This window comes from Ahaetulla prasina, chromosome 2 (genome assembly GCF_028640845.1).
Source record: "Ahaetulla prasina isolate Xishuangbanna chromosome 2, ASM2864084v1, whole genome shotgun sequence".
NCBI classification, from domain to species: Eukaryota; Metazoa; Chordata; class Lepidosauria; order Squamata; family Colubridae; genus Ahaetulla; species Ahaetulla prasina.
The window spans coordinates 231,416,701-231,434,566 of record NC_080540.1 but is presented as its reverse complement, the minus strand read 5'-3'; the positions used below and the strand labels follow the sequence as shown (position 1 = coordinate 231,434,566).

Here is a 17,866-nt window from a genome sequence, read left to right as displayed (position 1 = left end):
AGTAGAGCACTCATGGCATATCTATCTGGTTTTAGCATAAGTGTCCTTCTTTGTTCTTGTTAATTGAAAACAATTCTCAATCACCCTCCTGTGTTTAAAACTCCAGGATTAAGATACTTTTTCCGCCACTCTATCAGGGGTTTAAAGACATATAAACAACATCATTGTTTGAAGAGTTGACAAATAAATTCAGGCTCCCCGGGATACTCTTGTTTAGGATTTTCTCAATTAGGCATTTTATTTGATCTTAGGGTCTGGGTGAGCCACAATTCTTTAGAATTGAAGACGAGATTAATGGACCGGATTCAAATGGCTAATTCATCTCCTGGGTTTTGTTCATTGCTTCTCTTTGCTAATTTAATAGCGCTACAGCCCAAGTCAAATAAATCAAAATGCGAATTAGGCTTAGAGCACTCCATCTTCAGGAAGAAAAAAAAATACTTATCCTTTTCAAATAACATTGCATAAAACAAAGTCTGGTCTAAGCACTAGACTTTATAGAAAAGATGTTTATCAGGATATCCACCTCAATTTGCTAGATTCTTCTTCTTTCTTCTTCGTCGTCTTTTTTTGGCACAAGAGAACGTTATGAAACGGACAGGATTTCAAAGAGCAAAAACAGATATTTTCAATAGGATTTGGGAGGATAGGTCCCAGGGACACATCCCAGAGAAGCTGATGCAAAGTAGGGCACACATAAAAGAGCAAGCAGGTTTTTCTTAATGGCTTCACTAGAATCTGAAATTAAGCACAGCAGGTAAGAAGACACTGCAGGGAGTTTAAAAGGTATCACACATCTGTATGCTAACAAAGTTTGTAAGAGACCTCACACTGTTTGTATTGACAAGGGGGAATTGTGTATATTGTGCTGTTTTTTATGTTGACCCACTCTCCAGAAAATGCAAAGGGTACTCCTTATCAACTTCACATGGCTCCCTAGCAGCAACTTTTCTCCTATTAATTTTGCTGAAAGAAGTGTGAACTATTTCTCTTTTACTTTTTCTCAGATATTCTGAATTCATATCATACTCAGATATGAATTTAGGCCCTTCCAGGGCCTTGCGCTATGACTAGCTTTGGGGAGCAAGTTTGGGGGAACAAGTCTGAGGAACAACTATTGGTAGGTTGACCTGAACATTTATTTCACATTGACATTTCATGGTGGTTCTCAGCAGTGGTGGGATTCAAAAAAATTTTTGAGTTAATTATTTTTTATTGGAAAACAAATATACAACTTGGAATGGATTTGAGGCAAGTTGTGCCATAAGTGGATTCTTTTTAAAATAAGTGGCTGAACAAAAGTTTTTAAAAGCATAGTAACTATGTCTTAAATGTCTGCTGGTACATGACCAGGAGTACAAAAAATAGTGTATGAGTACCTGGATAATACACCCGTTTTGCAATAGTACAAACTTTTTAAAGTTCCATGTTGTTGACTGTCCATAGTCCACAGAGTTAAGACTACATTTCAACAACATGCTAATTTTCCTAAAATAACTAATTTCAACAGGCATAACCTAGATGATCCCTCATTTAACCAATACCATCTAACTTTAGAAGTGTGGAAGAGCTTAAATATCCAGAGTAAGCCACATGCAAACATTTGTTACTTTGATCATTTTCCCAAAATATCAGGATGACAGATAAAGGGGAAAACATGGAGGAATGGGTTTGTTACTATACATGTATCTCTCTCAACAGAAAGGGAAAACCTTTTACAGATAAGTTACAAACAGAGAAAAAGGCAAATAAACAATTTGTACAAGAAATTTAACACGTTTTGGGCAGTGTCTTCACTTTGCTGTCATCATTTGTACAAACTCTTCATAGTTTATGTTATGTATTTTTGTCTGTACCTTTAAATATTTGAGCGGGAAATCAGCACGTTGCTGATTGGACGAAGTCACCAGTAGAACTGTATAAAAGGAGAGGTTTTTCCCCCAGCCAGTTGCTGGGTTCACCATATATTAAAGAGCTGTTGTCACTACCCTGGTCTCCAGCCTCGTTACTTCCAGAACTTAACACTGGCGACGAAGGTGGGATCTCGAGGCTAAGGAGAACCAGAACCGAGCTGAAGCACGATAGACCCGAACCCAGCAAACACAGGGCAGAAAAGCGGAGATGGCCAGTTACACTCCGCCCGCACCGTTTGACCCGGCTAAAGAGAAATGGGGAACGTATATGACCCGTTTCGAAAGCTTTCTAGAAGCCAACGAACTGCAAGGAGTTCCAGATAACCGCAAAAGGGCTTATTTCTTAAGCCACTGCGGTCCGGAGGTCATTGATATCGCGGAAGCCCTGGCAGAGCCAACGCCGTTACAATCGGTGTCGTGGCCAACTCTACAGACTTTACTAAAGAACCACTTCGCACCAACGCCGTCCAAATACGTGCGGCGGTTTGAATTTGGAGAGCGAAGGCAGATGGAGGGCGAATCCATCGGTGACTACATGGCCGCCCTCAGGAAAGCGTCCAAGGACTGCGGATACCGCGACCTAGACGAGGTGCTCCTCGAGCAACTCATCCGAGGGGTCCGAGACATCCGTTTGCGGCGGCGGCTGCTAGCAAAGAGCAACCTAACGCTGGCCAGCGCTCTGGACGAGGCCAGAGCACATGAGATGTCCACCCAGGCGGCGGAGACTCTGCAGAAGCCGGTCCCACCAAAGGCGAGCGCGAGGCCAACCCCAGTGCACCGGGAGGAGGTTCAGACCGAATCCGACGGTGAAGATGAGGAAGGGGTCTGCCGAACCGAGAAACGCGACAAGGGGGACCGAGACGAATGCGGAAGCTGCGGGGGTCAACACCAGCGCCAGCGCTGCAAGTTTAAGGACGCGACATGTCGGCGGTGTGGGAAGAAAGGGCACCTAGCTCAAGTTTGTCGAGCGGCCCAACCTTCCCGCCGAAAATTCAAATCGGCCAATCAGAGCGCGGAATCGGCAAGGCGACCCGCGATTGGCTCAAGCAAGAAAGGCGCGGATTCAAACCAAACAACCGTGGTCATAGGCCGCGCCTCGACCCGAGTGGAGAAGAAGATCTTCACCAAACCAAAAATAGAGGGAGTACGGTGCCGGCTCGAAGTAGACACGGGATCAGCGATCACCATCATGTCCTGGGACACTTTGGCGAAGTCACTGCCGTCAGTCGCGAAGCGCCATCTGCAAGCACAACGGCTACGAGTCCACGACTACCAAGGGAATCGCATCCCTGTTCGAGGGACCACCTCCGTCCGAGTCGAGTACGGACCACACAAGAAGACCCTGCCCATCACGATCGTCGAAGGGACCCTGCCCAGTCTGTTGGGGCTAGACTGGTTTCGTGCCCTGGGCATGGGAGTGACTGGCATCTACAGAAGTGACTGTAACCTGAAAGACATTCTCTTTAACGAGTTCGAAGATGTCTTCAAGGACTGCCTGGGCAAGTACAAGGGGACCCCTATTTCCTTCAACTTAGACCCCCAGGTAGCTCCCATTAGGCTTAAGGCGAGGAGAGTCCCTTTTGCCCTTAAACCAAAAATCGATAAGGAGCTAGATAAGCTCATAAATCAGGGGATTTTGGTGCCAGTCGATCACGCAAAGTGGGAGACGCCAATCGTCACCCCGATAAAACCAGACGGGTCAATTAGAATTTGCGCTGACTACAAGGCGACGCTTAACAAAGCCTTACAGAAAAGCGCTTACCCGGTTCCCGTGGTGCAACACTTGCTGCACTCTTTGGGGCGAGGGCAAGTCTTTGCGAAGCTAGACTTGGCCCAAGCCTACCAACAACTGCCCGTAGACGCCCGCACAGCCGAAGCCCAAACAATTGTAACGCACAGGGGGGCTTTCAAGTGCACCCGATTGCAATTTGGGGTGAGTGTGGCACCAGGGCTGTTCCAAAACCTAATGGAACGACTTCTGCAAGGGCTCCCCGGGGTAGTTCCCTACTTCGACGATGTCTTGATTTCAGGGGAGAACCTAGAGGAATTGGGGGAGCGTTTAAGAAAGGTTCTGGGCATTTTCCGGACAGCCGGATTAAAAGTCAAGGTAAACAAATGCCAGATAGGGGTCGAATCCGTTGAGTTCTTGGGCTACCGGATAGACAAGAAAGGGATTCACCCCACTGAGAGCAAAGTCAAGGCAATAAAAAAGGCTCCAGCGCCCAAAAATAAAGCAGAGCTACAGGCATTCCTGGGGCTAGTGAATTTTTACGCGGTCTTTTTAAAAAACAAAGCGACCGTTGCTGAACCGCTGCATAAGCTTTTAGGAAAAAATACTGTTTGGTCTTGGGGAAAGTCGGAAAATAGGGCTTTTGAAGCAGTCAAGAACCTGCTCTCAAGTGATAGCCTGCTCATCCAATATCACAACTCATTGCCCCTAGTGCTGGTTTGCGATGCTTCCCCTTATGGGGTGGGGGCTGTACTCAGTCATAGACTTCCAAACGGCACAGAAGCCCCTATAGCTTTTTACTCTAGAACGATGTCCTCCCCAGAGAGGAACTACAGCCAATTAGATAAAGAAGCACTAGCCATTGTGTCAGGGGTTAAAAAATTCCACGAATATGTCTTTGGGCGGGATTTTGAAATCGTGACTGACCACAGACCGCTACTAGGGATACTGGCTGGCGACCGCCCAACGCCTGTGGCACTTTCGCCACATTTGACCCGATGGACTATTTTCTTAGCCGCTTATTCGTACAAGCTGCATCATCGGCCAGGGAAAGAAGTGGGGCATGCAGACGCGTTAAGCAGATGCCCACTGCCAGGGGCCATCGAAGACCCCACGCCGGGGACGCCTATCCTGCTTATTGACTCCTTGGACTCTGGCCCAGTCACGTCTAAGGAAGTGGCTCGGGCATCATACCGGGACATTATGTTAAGGACTGTACTCGGTTGGGTACAAAGAGGGTGGCCCGCTGCGCCGGGCGAACGTTTTAAGGAGTTTGTTAAAAAAAGGGATGAGCTCTCGGCTCAAGGGGGGTGCCTGTTATGGGGTGATCGGGTGGTAATCCCCGATAAATTAAGGGGAAAGGTACTGGACCTCCTCCACGAGGGCCACCCAGGGATCGTCCGAATGAAGGGGCTAGCAAGAAGCTATGTGTGGTGGCCACTCATGGATTCAGAGATTGCTGAGAGGGTAGGGAAATGCCAGGCTTGCCAAGAGTCCAGACCCCTACCTCCAACGGCCCCAGTCAGGGAATGGGAAAAACCCCAAGGGCCCTGGTCAAGAATACACATTGATTTTGCTGGCCCTTTCCATGGCCAAACTTTCCTAGTGGTTGTCGATGCATTCTCTAAATGGTTGGAGATCATACTCATGAAATCCACCACGGCCGAGGCAGTAATCGCAGCCTTGCGCCACTTATTCGCAACCCACGGGTTGCCTGACACTCTGGTGTCCGACAACGGGCCGCAATTCACGGCAGCCCAATTCGAAGAATACTTGGCAGAGGAGGGCATCCGACATGCCCTCTCTGCGCCTTTCCACCCTGCGTCGAATGGCCTTGCAGAGCGTTCCGTCCGGAGCGCTAAGGAGGCATTGTCCAGGCTCAAGCCAGGCGACTGGCAAACAAAGATAGACTTCTTTCTGGCCGTTCAGCACAGAACCCCAAGCACTGCTACAGGCAGAAGCCCAGCCGAATTACTGATGGGACGGAAGCTCCGGTGCCCACTAGACCGCTTGAGTCCCCTTTACACACCAGAGGGTTACAAGGGGGAAATAGACAAAACAAGGGAATTTGACATAGGCGACCGAGTGTGGGCCCGCAACTACGGGGACGGCCCGAGTTGGCTTGCAGGGCAAATAATTAAAACAACCGGCCCAAAATCATACTTGATCGAATTACAAGACAACCGAGTATGGAGGCGCCACATAGATCAGATAAGGAGACGAATAACTGAACAAACTAAGCCACAGGAAACAATTTATGACCCCTCCTTATTTGAACCCACAGCTGACCATGACCCGGGGGAGGCGCAAGACTTAGCTGAGGTCCCGGAGGTCCAGCGACGCCATCAGGTTCCCGAGGGAAACGACAGGGAAAATTACAAAAGTAATCCAGGGCCGGATGGCCAAGAAAAAGAATCTGTAAATAATCCAGGGCCCGACGGCCTAGAGAAAGAGCTGGGAGGAGAAAACAGACCCTCCGAACAGCTCAAAACACCACCCAGAACTGAACCGCGCAGGTCTGAGAGAACTAGGAGACGCCCAGGTTATTTGCGTGACTACGTCGAAAAATAACATGTAAATAAAATGTAAATAGAGGCAAAGTGTTTTCTGGGAGGGGAGGAGTGTTATGTATTTTTGTCTGTACCTTTAAATATTTCAGCGGGAAATCAGCACGTTGCTGATTGGACGAAGTCACCAGTAGAACTGTATAAAAGGAGAGGTTTTTCCCCCAGCCAGTTGCTGGGTTCACCATATATTAAAGAGCTGTTGTCACTACCCTGGTCTCCAGCCTCGTTACTTCCAGAACTTAACACTTTACTTGACCATCACCATCAATATCTGCTTCTCTAATCATCTCATCAACTTCTTCATCTGTTAGCTTCTCTCCGAGATTTGTCATCACATGGCGAAGTTCTGCAGCACTAATATAACCATTACCATCCTTATCAAATACACGGAATGCTTCCTCACTGTCTGTGTCCTTCATTTTCCTTGCCACAATTGTCAAAAATTCTGGGAAGTCAATTGTGCCATTACCATCAGCATCTACTTCATTGATATGTCCCGTAATTCTGTTTCTGTGGGATTCTGACCAAGTGACCTCATCACTGTCCCCAATTCTTTTATTGTTATTGTGCCATCTCCATTTTTGTCGAATAGTGAAAAGGCTGCCTTGAATTCGATCTGTGATCGAATCTGCTCTTCTGTCAATTGATCAGCTCTTCTGTCAATTGATCAGCCTAAGCTGTGGCTGCACACAGTGTCGGAGGCAGCAACTGGAGGCGCAGACCTGCAAGGCCAGCGCATCTCTCTCCCCGCTAGCCTCATTCTCTCAGCGCCGCACCAGCTCCCTCCTGGGTCCCGGCATTACCTCGCGGCATCTCGGCTCAAGCTCCCTCCTCCTCCTCCTCCGTCCCTTGCCGCAAAGATAATCGGGATTCAAATTTTTTTATGGGTGTGTCATGGCTTGGTGGACATGGCTTGGTGGGCATGGCAGGGGAAGGTTACTGCAAAATCTCCATTTTCTCCCAATCAGCTGGGACTCAGGAGGCAGAGAATAGATGGGGGTGGGGCCCGTCAGAGATGATATTTACCGGTTCTCCAAACCAGGGGTCTCCAACCTTGGCAACTTTAAAACTGGTGGACTTCAACTCCCAGAATTCTTCAGCCAGCAAAGCTGGGTAAGGAATTCTGGGAGTTGAAGTCCACAGTTCTTAAAGTTGCCAAGGTTGAAGACCCCTCCTCCAAATTACTCAAAATTTCTGCTATCAGTTCTCCAGAACTGGTCAGAACCTGCTGAATACCACCTCTGGTTCTCAGGCATTCTGGGTCATGGTTGTCCCAAAGGTGCTTTTTGAAGAGGCAACTGGACTTTCTGGTTTTTGAAGACATTTCACTCTGTGCTGAAGAAACTTCTTGGATGAGAAACAAAATATCTTTCAAAAAAATAATAATAATCAGAAAGTCCAATTGCTTCTTTAAAAAGCACCTTTGGGACTTCCATGTCAACAGTTCATGTCAATATTTTATGTTAATATTGTATGGTAACATAAAATGCAAATTCAGAATTTTTTTTTACTTCCCACTCCATCTATAGAAGTAGGGTAGTAATGGTAGAAACTATGAAGTTTTCAAGTGGAAACTATGGAGTTCCCTGGTAGGATTTCCTTTCATTCAATACTACTCCATCTGATCTGCCAAGCTTTTTGAGATAAGCCAAGGTCATCTGGTTTTTTTTAGAATATTGCTATTCTATTTGTATTCTCTGTTTATGAAGAATCCATTGTCATGTTATCATAACCCAGCATTCTCTTCCTCCTGTTATTATTTCCAGAGTTTACTTGTTTTTTTTAAATATCCCAACTGGTGATATGACTGATCTTGTCATTCCATAGCTATATTACGCTGGTCCTAACCTCAGTAGGTCTACGTGTCAATGTTATCCACAATGGTGGAACTAGCAAAGATTAGATCAATAGATGCAATCTACATAGACTTCTGCAAACCTTTCGACTCAGTAGTACACGATAAACTTCTCCTAAAACTAATATCCTATGGCATCTCAGGACCCCTCCACAAATGGATATCTGCTTTTCTGTCTAACAGACAACAAGAGGTCAAAATTGGCAATGCTCTATCAAATCCTGTTCCTATCAAGAGTGGCGTTCCTCAAGGCAGCATTCTTGGACCAACACTCTTTATACTATACATTAATGATCTTTGTGACCATATCTCAAGTAATTGTGTTCTCTTTGCTGATGATGTCAAACTATTTAACATCACAGACAATACTTCTATCATTCAAAACAACCTTGATCATCTAATCATCTAGATGGTGGAATCTAGTCTTTGCTAGTTCCACATTAGATGGTGGAACTAGCAAAGACTCTACCATGCCCTAAGTAAGTTGGAATTCTCTTTTCAGGCACTAAGTAAATTATGTTGGATATTTTGAGCTCCTGTGTCTTTAACCGAACATTTCCGGGGGTATTATTGAGCACACTGCATTTTTCTCAGGAATTAATGATGAATTATTTGCCTTCTTCAGTTGTCTCTCTTAATTGCTCCAAAATCACTTTACTGTTTCCCTGGGGTGGGTTTATTACTTCTTTCTTTCCACCCTTTTTTAAAAAAAATAAGAAGAAGAAGAAACATGGAAGCCTCTTCCCATAAAAATGATGAGAAAGATGAGAAAGACAAATTATGAATAAATAAAATGTATTTGTGCAAACTTCATTAAAGTTGAGGGCTATATGTTTATTTTCCTTTGCTAAATGTGGGTTTAATTTGTGAGTGTAGGAGAGAATGGTCATTACGAAGCATGTTGGTTAAATTGTCTTATGTAAAGCCAATGCTTCATGAATTAAATTTAATTGCTCCTTTTCTCACCCACTTTTCTCATCCTTTAAATCTTTAAACCATATTCACCTTAAACCATATTCCCCTTAGCCCCTTTTTTGTGCGACCGCAGGATGCTGTTCCAAGACTGGTATTACCCTTAGATAATTAGCTGTACAAAACCAGGAAATAAGCTTGTTTTGATAAATAGTAATAAATAGAAAACTAGATGGATAAGTTTTAAAATATCCAGAAAAAAAAGGAGAATGCATGTCCTAACATCACCTAAATACAACATTTGTAAGGACAGGCTTCTATTTTTGCAAAGGGCATTTCCTTTCTTATCCACTGTAGATCCTTGAGCTGGCAGATAAGGGGGCAGAAGGAGCTTTGGGTCCAGTTCCGTGGATGAAAGATCATCTCTGGATTCAAAACTAATCCCAATAGCAGCAAGGGTAACCTTGGTAGGTGGCAACAAATATGACCTCCTGAATTAAGAATTCACCACTCATGCTAAGAAATGCCAGGCTCCACCAAAACAATTTGATGAATTCCACAGGAACCTTCTTAGATACTTGAGCAAACACAACTAGAGCCTGTCTCTTTATTTTTAATTCAGGGGGAATAGCTTCTGAACAAATGAGAACATTCATTCAGAATGTATATCGTGCCAGATTCCACATCTGTCATGCTTTCTTGCAATGCTGCCCACTGTAGAAGAACCATCTTAGAGGTCCTCTCGACTCATCAGAAGCCTCTACTGATGACGGGTGCTGATGTGATTCTCTGTATTCCTGCTGCAATTCTGAAACATCTTCCTGTTAGCTGGGACTATCCAGCTATTAACTGAACCTTTTTTTTTATTTAATTTGTCGCAACAGAATATACAATCCTCAACATAAACAATAACCATCATGAGAAAAAAAGTATATATAAGTAAAAGTATGCAACAACTATGTTAATTTGATATAATGAAGGGAACAATAGGACAGGAATGGTAGGCACTTTGTGTTCTTATGCACGCCCCTTATAGTCCTCTTAGGAATGGGGTGAGGTCAATAGTAGACAGTTTTTGGTTGAAGATTTTGGGGTTTTGAGTAGAGACTATAGAGTCAGGTAGTGAGTTCCAAGCGTTAACAACTCTGTTACAAAAGTCATATTTTCTGCAATCAAGTTTGAAGCGTTTGACATTAAGTTTGAATCTATTGTTTGCTCTTGTATTGTTGCGATTGAAGCTGAAGTAGTCTTTTACAGGAAGGATATTACAATAGATGATTTTGTGTGTTAAACACAGATTATGTCGGAGTCGGTGGAGTTCTAAGTTTTCTAATCCCAGGATTTCAAGCCTGGTGGTATAAGGTGTTTTGTTGTTTTTGGAGGAGCGAAGAACTCTTCTAGTAAAATATTTCTGGACGCGTTCGATAGTATTAATGTCAGAGATGTGGTATGGGTTCCAGATGGATGAGCTGTATTCAAGAATAGGTCTGGTAAATGATTTGTATGCTCTGGTTAGTAGTGTAGAGTTTTTGGAAAAGAAGCTACGTAAAATTAGGTTTACAACTCTTAGAGCTTTTTTTGCTATGTAGTTGCAGTGGGCTTTGGCATTTAGGTCATTTGATATGAAAACTCCAAGGTCTTTGACAGATAGGGGGTCATCAGTAAGGTAATGTCCATCAAGCTTGTACTTGATGTTAGGGTTCTTTTTACCAATATGTAAGACTGAGCATTTGCTGGTTGATATTTGAAGTTACCAAGTTTTAGACCAATCAGAAACAAAGTCAAGGTCATCTTGAAGGGTAGAAGTTTTGTTAGTGGTATTGAATAGTTTGACGTCGTCAGCGAAGAGAACACAATAACTTGAGATAAGGTCACAGAGATCATTTATGTATAGTATGAAGAGCGTTGGTCCAAGAACACTACCTTGGGGAACGCCACTTTTGACAGGAACAGGACTTGATAAGCGTTGCCAATTTTGACCACTTGTTGTCTGTTTGATAGGAAGGCATTTATCCAATTGTGAAGAGGTCCTGAAATGCCATAGGATTTTAGTTTTACGAGAAGTTTATCATGTACTACTGAGTCAAAAGCTTTGCAGAAGTCTATGTAGATTGTATCTATTGTTTTTCCTTGATCAAGATTGGTAGTCCATATGTTTTTGCAGTGGAGAAGTTGTAAGTTACAAGACAATTTTTTTCTGAAACCAAATTGTTTATTAGAGAGTAGGTTATTAGTTTCAAAGTAGAGTGTAATGGATTGGTTTATGATAGATTCCATTACTTTGCATGAGACACAACATAGAGAGATAGGTCTGTAATTTTCAACTAGGCTGGGATCTCCTTTTTTGAAGATAGGGATGACTGTGGCTAGAGACGAGAGTTTTGGAAGGGAACTAGTCATGAAAGCTTTATTAAAGATTATGCTTAGGGGTTCTGCTATATTTATTGAAAGTTTTTTTTAAGAAGGCGCATAGCCCATCAGGACCAATTGATAATGATGGTTTTGCGAAGAGCTTTTTCGACATTATCTTCTGTGAAGTCTATAAGAGTTAAGTCGTTGTTATCATTTTGATTGAGGAATGTCGGATATGAGCCATCGCTGTTTACAAAGACTGAGCCGAAGAATGTGTTAAAGAGGTTTGCTTTAATTGTTTCGTCAGTGCATTCTTTGCCATTAGGTTCTTTTAGTGGTGGGATGGATCTTGTTTCTTTAAGTTTATTGTTCACAAAATTATAGAAAGCACGATTGGAATTTGTGCGTAGAAGGTCTTCTTCTTGCTTGGTGTGGTAAATGTTACATTCAGTTTTAATTTGGTTGCAAATATTTCTGTAGTGGTTTTTGAAGTTTGCTACATAACCTTTTTCGTTTCTTCTCCAGAGGGATTTTTTTTGGGATTGAAGCCTTTTTATTGATATGGGTAATTTGTTTCTTTTTTTGATTTTAGTGGTGATTTGTGGTACGTATAGTTTGATGATTTTATTGATTTCAAGTAGGAATACTTGACTCTACTGCTTGACTCTTAATACTTGACTCTGCTGCTCCAAAACTTTCTTAAACCTGAATTTAAAACTATTTTAATTGTTGCAGCTGAGGACCTTTTCTTGGCATCTTAATTATTCTGGCCTTTTATCTGCTTTTTTATTGTTTCATTCTCTTGAATGTCTCAGATACAAAACTTCTTTAGGGCTATAGGCCATGTTACATGTTGCACATCTTCTGATTCCTATTACTATAAAATATAAATTGATGATATTGACATTAAACAGTAATATTTCATTATGATCTTGCTGTTATTTTGCTAATAATAGAAAAAAAGCCTAAAGTTTTAGTTATAACGATTTCTAGAAAAGTGACTTTGTATAGCCACAGAAGATTTAAAAAGATTTAAAAAGATTTAAAAAGGATGTAACTAATTAACTTACTGTATTATGACATTTAAGAACTGTTTTGGCTGGCAACTAAGAGGCTGTTTATATAGCTTCTGTAGATCCAGATGCTCTTCATACTGTCGTTCTCAGTTCCCTCAGAAATATTCTTATTAAAAATCTGAATTAAGTGCCAAGAGCAGTCAAAACAGGAAAACTACTGGTCCTTCTGGTATCTAAGCTGTGTGGATCAGTGGTGGGTTTCAAAAAAATTTACTACCAGTTCTGTGGGTGTGGCTTGGTGGGCGTGGCATGGCTTGATGGGTGTGGTTTGGTGAGTGTGGAAGGGGAAGGATACTGTAAAATCTGCATTCCCGCCCCAATTCAGGGGAAGGATACTGCAAAATCCCCATTTCCTCCCAATCAGCTGGGACTTGGGAGGCAGACAATAGATGAGAGTGGGGCCAGTCAGAATTTTTAGTACCGGTCCTCTGAACTACTCAAAATTTCCTCTACCGGTTCTCCAGAACTGGTCAGAACCTGCTGAAACCCACCTCTGGTGTGGATGTATGTCTGTGTGTTTTTTGATTACATCTGTGGCAGTTAAGCAAATCAGTAGATTTAATACAGGTCAGTGGGCTCCAAACAAGTTAAGCGCTACCCTGTTTCCCAAATGAAAATCAAGGGAATTCAAACTATTTCAACTGGTGGTAGGAAAAATGAACATCATGAAGAGCGTTCAAAAACAAGCCAGTTTGGTATCACTCTTGGCAGAATAAAACAATTTCTGGCTATCGGACACTTGCTCTCAGATCTGTGAGATTTGACACTTAATGCCAGAGGGGTCTCAAATAAAAATACGATAGCATTGCAGGTGATTGATAGCCTTAACATACCAAAGTAGGAAATAAGCAAGAGACTGGAGCTGCCAACAGAACAGCTGAATCACCACCTGGGCAAATGATCCACCCACCAATAGTACCTTCATCTGATCTGAATTCATCTTTATTTATTTAATATCTGACTTGGGCACCCATTTGATGTATCTATAGTTTCACATGGCTTATTTGACAAGGAGAAGTAAAGCTTATTGATGACATTTCAAACATTATCACAAGAAGGAATTGTTAGAGGAAATTCCTTTCCTACAGTTTGCTACTTGCTCCAATCAAAACATCAAATGCTATCATTCAGAATTCAGAATTTATCTTAGCCCATGAGATAAAAGCATTGAATGCAACCAGCCCCATGCAAGTTATACAAGACTTTTTTTATATACAGGTCTAAACAACTGGTTGTTGTTTAGTTGTTTAGTTGTTGTTTAGTTGTTGGTTGTTGGCAGGGACACGGTGGCTCAGGGGCTAGGATGTTGAGCTTGTCGATCGAAAGGTCGGAAGCTCAGCGGTTCAAATCCCTAGTGCTGCCGTGTAACGGGGTGAGCTCCTGTTACTAGTCCCAGCTTCTGCTAACCTAGCAGTTTCGAAAGCACGTAAAAATGCAAGTAGAAAAAATAGGGACCACCTTTGGTGGGAAGGTAACAATGTTCCATGTGCCTTTGGCGTTGAGTCATGCCGGCCACATGACCACGGAGACGTCTTCGGACAGCGCTGGCTCTTCGGCTTTGAAACGGAGATGAGCACCACCCCCTAGAGTCGGCAACGACTAGCATGTATGTGCGAGCGGAACCTTTACCTTTTAAACAACTGGTTTGGGCATGCCTAGCTCCAGAATATTCAAATTTAACTTTCCTAATAAGTCATAGTCTGGTCTCTCATTATTTTACATGGCACACCTACCAACACTGTTGCTGTTGCTAGGTGTGTAACATTGTCCACCCATTCCTTTTCTTATCTATGTACATGACTTTCTTACTTCTGTGTACTGACAAAACATGAACTTCCCTTCTAAAAAGGATGTTAATTTACAGAGGTGGGATTCACCTCTGTACATTTCCAGCACTGGAAATGTGTGTGCACACCATCCGCGTTTGCGTGCAGCATCACAAAACACGGCAATTTGCTCTCGTGCACCATTCGTACATGCATGTGACATCAAAAACACAGTGATATAGGATGGGATCGGGCCTGGGCAGACGGGCAGGCCCACCCTCAGGTCGGCACTACCAGTTCGCTCGAACCAGTCCAAACTGGTTGAATACCACCTCTGTTAATGTAGCTTTTCAATAGCCACTTTCTAACAATTTCATTCAGCATTTTAGCGTAAATGTTATCTAGCATGGATAATAAAATTTAAGGAAAGAATGATACAACAAAGCAATAATCTCCTAGAACTGTACTCTAGTAGTGGCCTATCAAGTAAGAGAGGAGCTACTTAATGCAACTCCCAACCTTTCCAATATGACGTATTTTTCGTAATATAAGACGCACTGGAGTATAAGATGCACCTTAGTTTTTGGGGAGGAAAATAAGAAAAAAGCTGATTGGCAGGTGGATTGGCCTTCCAGAATACCCCCAATCAGCTGCTCCCAAAGGTGAATTTTAGCAACAGGTTCCTTGGTTGTGAGCTCTGTGGTTTTTTGGTTTTTTGGTGGGGTTTTGTTTTTGTTTTTGTTTTTTGTTTTTGTTTTGTTGTTTTGTGCCTCTGAAACTCTATTTCAGAAAAAACTTTTTTCTGCCTCTGAAAGCCTCCAAAACAGAGCTTCAGGAAAAAAAAAAACCTTTGAAGCTCTGTTTGGGAGCTTCTTTTCTGAAGCTCCATTTGGGGCTTTTTTCCTGAAGCTCTGTTTGGGGCTTTTTTTCTAAACTCTGTTTGGGGCTTTTTTTCTGAAGCTCTGTTTCTGATGCTTTTTTCATCCTCTGAAACTTCCATTTGAGAAGCTGGGTGAGGCTACATTTGGAGTATAAGACGTACCCAGATTTTCACCCTCTTTTTTTGGGAAAAAGGTGCATCTTATACTCCAAAAAATACCGTAAATGTCATTCCAGAAGGACACCATGACCATTAGATTTAGGAGAATCAATACAGGTTAGGTATAGGGGAATCAATTTTCCTTTTCTTCCAGAGATCACTCCACCAAGTAACCAAGAATGAAAATATCTATAACTTATGGAAATTAGACCAGAAAATCAGTTTCATCCGAATATAATTTGGATTCATTTTACCCAAGAAGATGTCAGCAACTGGACCATAGATTCCCCTTTTTTTCTTTTTTTAATTGATATACTATGATTACCTTTTTGAAAGATATTGCTTCCATTTCTTCTCCTAAAGAAGAATTAATACACTTCTGGTGTAAATTGTCCATATGTCTTTATTATATTTTGCAAGCCAAAAAAGGCAAGAATTATTAATGTACTGTAAGTGAATTCATCCAAATATTGTATTTGCATCCTTTGGTTTCAACAACTGAAATTTATCTAATAGAACTTGATGAAGATGTTTTCCTATATGTAACTAGTACCTTTACAAATGCATGTGAATTTATTGAAGAATCAAAGTCATGCCAAATACCAGTGCTTATGTCTTCAAATGTCATGCAGATGTATCAAGAAGACAGTTTTCTTCCAGCATCAAATTCAATTAACATTTTAGTACCTTAAATAACAATTTGAAGCGACATGGTGAAAATGCAGTTGCTTTGCAAGGATTAGATTTATATCATCTTCTTCCACTTGCTCTCAAACTTCCTTCCTATTTGCAGCAATGCCTTCAAAGAGAAGGTATACTTCAACGGTGGGATGTTGAAAGTAATTGTGTCAGTGGTCAAAGTCACTGAAATAAGAGATCAGCAGAAATACCAGCCATACCAATAACAAAATTTCCCTCAGGAAACTATTAAGATCCATCAGTTCTGGGGTCACTGAAGAAAGAAAACTCCGCTGAGAATCCAATCTTCAAGCATGTAGGAGTCTGACTATTGCAGTGGGGAGGTGTTAGAGCTGCTACTTTCAAATCATCAACTTCCAATTAAATCAAAACAAGTAAGTCCATAATGCTGCCTGCTATCAGGACTGATGATATGTTAAAAAAGATTGTCATAAGATCCACAGAATTCTAAGTACTTGATTAAAACATTCAGCCCACACAACAGGGTTTCCTAAGATCAGCAATGCCAAGCCATTTTCTTCAGCAGACTAGACATTATCTGAGTAAAAGACCTAACCTGTCTCAAGATCCACCACCTAGAACAAGGTAGCATTTTGGTGCAAAGTCTGGAGTAGGAACTGAAAATCTTATAGACTTGCAGCAACCTTTCTCCTTGATGCTGGATCTGAAGCTTGTGGCATATCAAATACCTCAATGGACACAGATAGATAAGAGTGAATTCCCTCTGAAATCACCTAGCCAGATCTCAGCTGTACCTGTCAGGTTGTCTCCTTACCCACCGGTATATCACAGATAATTAAGGTCTTAATCTAGACCCATGATGGCGAACCCATGGCACGCGGTTGGAAGTGTCACCCAGAGCCATCTCTTCAGGAATGCAAGCTGTCACCCGTTGCTCTTCCGGGAGTGCTGGAAACCAGAAAGGCAGCCATCTGGTGCACATGCGCTTGCAGGGAGACTGCTCTTCTGTTTTCTGGCATACATGCACACCAGCTGGCTGGTGCACATACGAGCGCCAGAAACCAGAAGACCATCTTCTCAGGGCATGCATGCACGCCTAGCGGCTGCTCTTCCAGTTTTCAGTGTGTGCATGCACACCAGCAAGCAGGTCTTCACATGCGCATGCATGCCAGAAACCAGAAAACCAGGTGGCCGGTGTGCATGCGCATGCCAGAAACCGGAGGAGCAGCCACCTGGCACATGCATTCACACTGAACAACTGTTCTTCTGGTTTCCAGCCTGCACCCGCATACACGTGCATGCTCCCGTTTCAGCACTGGGTGCCAAAAAGGTTCACCAACACTGACCTAGATCAACCTAACATTTAGTACCATTATTGAGTATAGTGACCAGACGTCCCGCTTTTGGCGGGACAGTCCCGCTTTTGAATAATTTGTCCCGCGTCCCGCGTCCCGCTGCAATTCCAAAAAGTCCCGATTTTTGTTTTGTTTCACTCCCATTCTGAAAATGGGAGGCGGCAACACAAGAGGAGGAGGTGGAGAAGGGGGAGTGGCGGAGAAGGGGGGCACGAGAGGGAGGAGAGACACCGCTTGACTTCACCCGAGAGGAAGAGAAGAGCAGAGAGGAGAGCCGAGGAGAGCCGAGCCTGCCTGGAAGAGCGGAGAAGCAGCAGCCGCTCCTCCTCCTTCAGGCAGGTGGCAAGACTCAGCACGCATGCGCAGCCCCCTCCCCCCCCGGTCAATGGTGTCCCGCTTTGCCATGGCTGAAATCTGGTCACTTTATTATTGGGGCAAGTGCAGTCAGAAGGGGAGAGAACAAGTAGATGTCTGATTCCTCTGTCTACAAGAGACATATTGAACCAAATCATGGTTCCCTTTGTTCATAAGCATTTTCACGATTGTCCCAAAATATCTAAAGCAACTACAGGCACATATCCAAATTGCAATAGTTCCTCTTGCCAGAATCGTTCCCTCTTTTAATATATGAGGCTCAGTTGT

The 17,866-nt window shown here is 43.0% G+C and overlaps 1 pseudogene; it reads right to left on the bottom strand.

The window, feature by feature from the left end:
• Positions 1-1,382: 1,382 nt before the first annotated feature.
• LOC131193294 (neo-calmodulin-like) lies at positions 1,383-15,606 on the bottom strand (annotated as a pseudogene).
• Between the last annotated feature and the right edge of the window lie 2,260 nt (positions 15,607-17,866).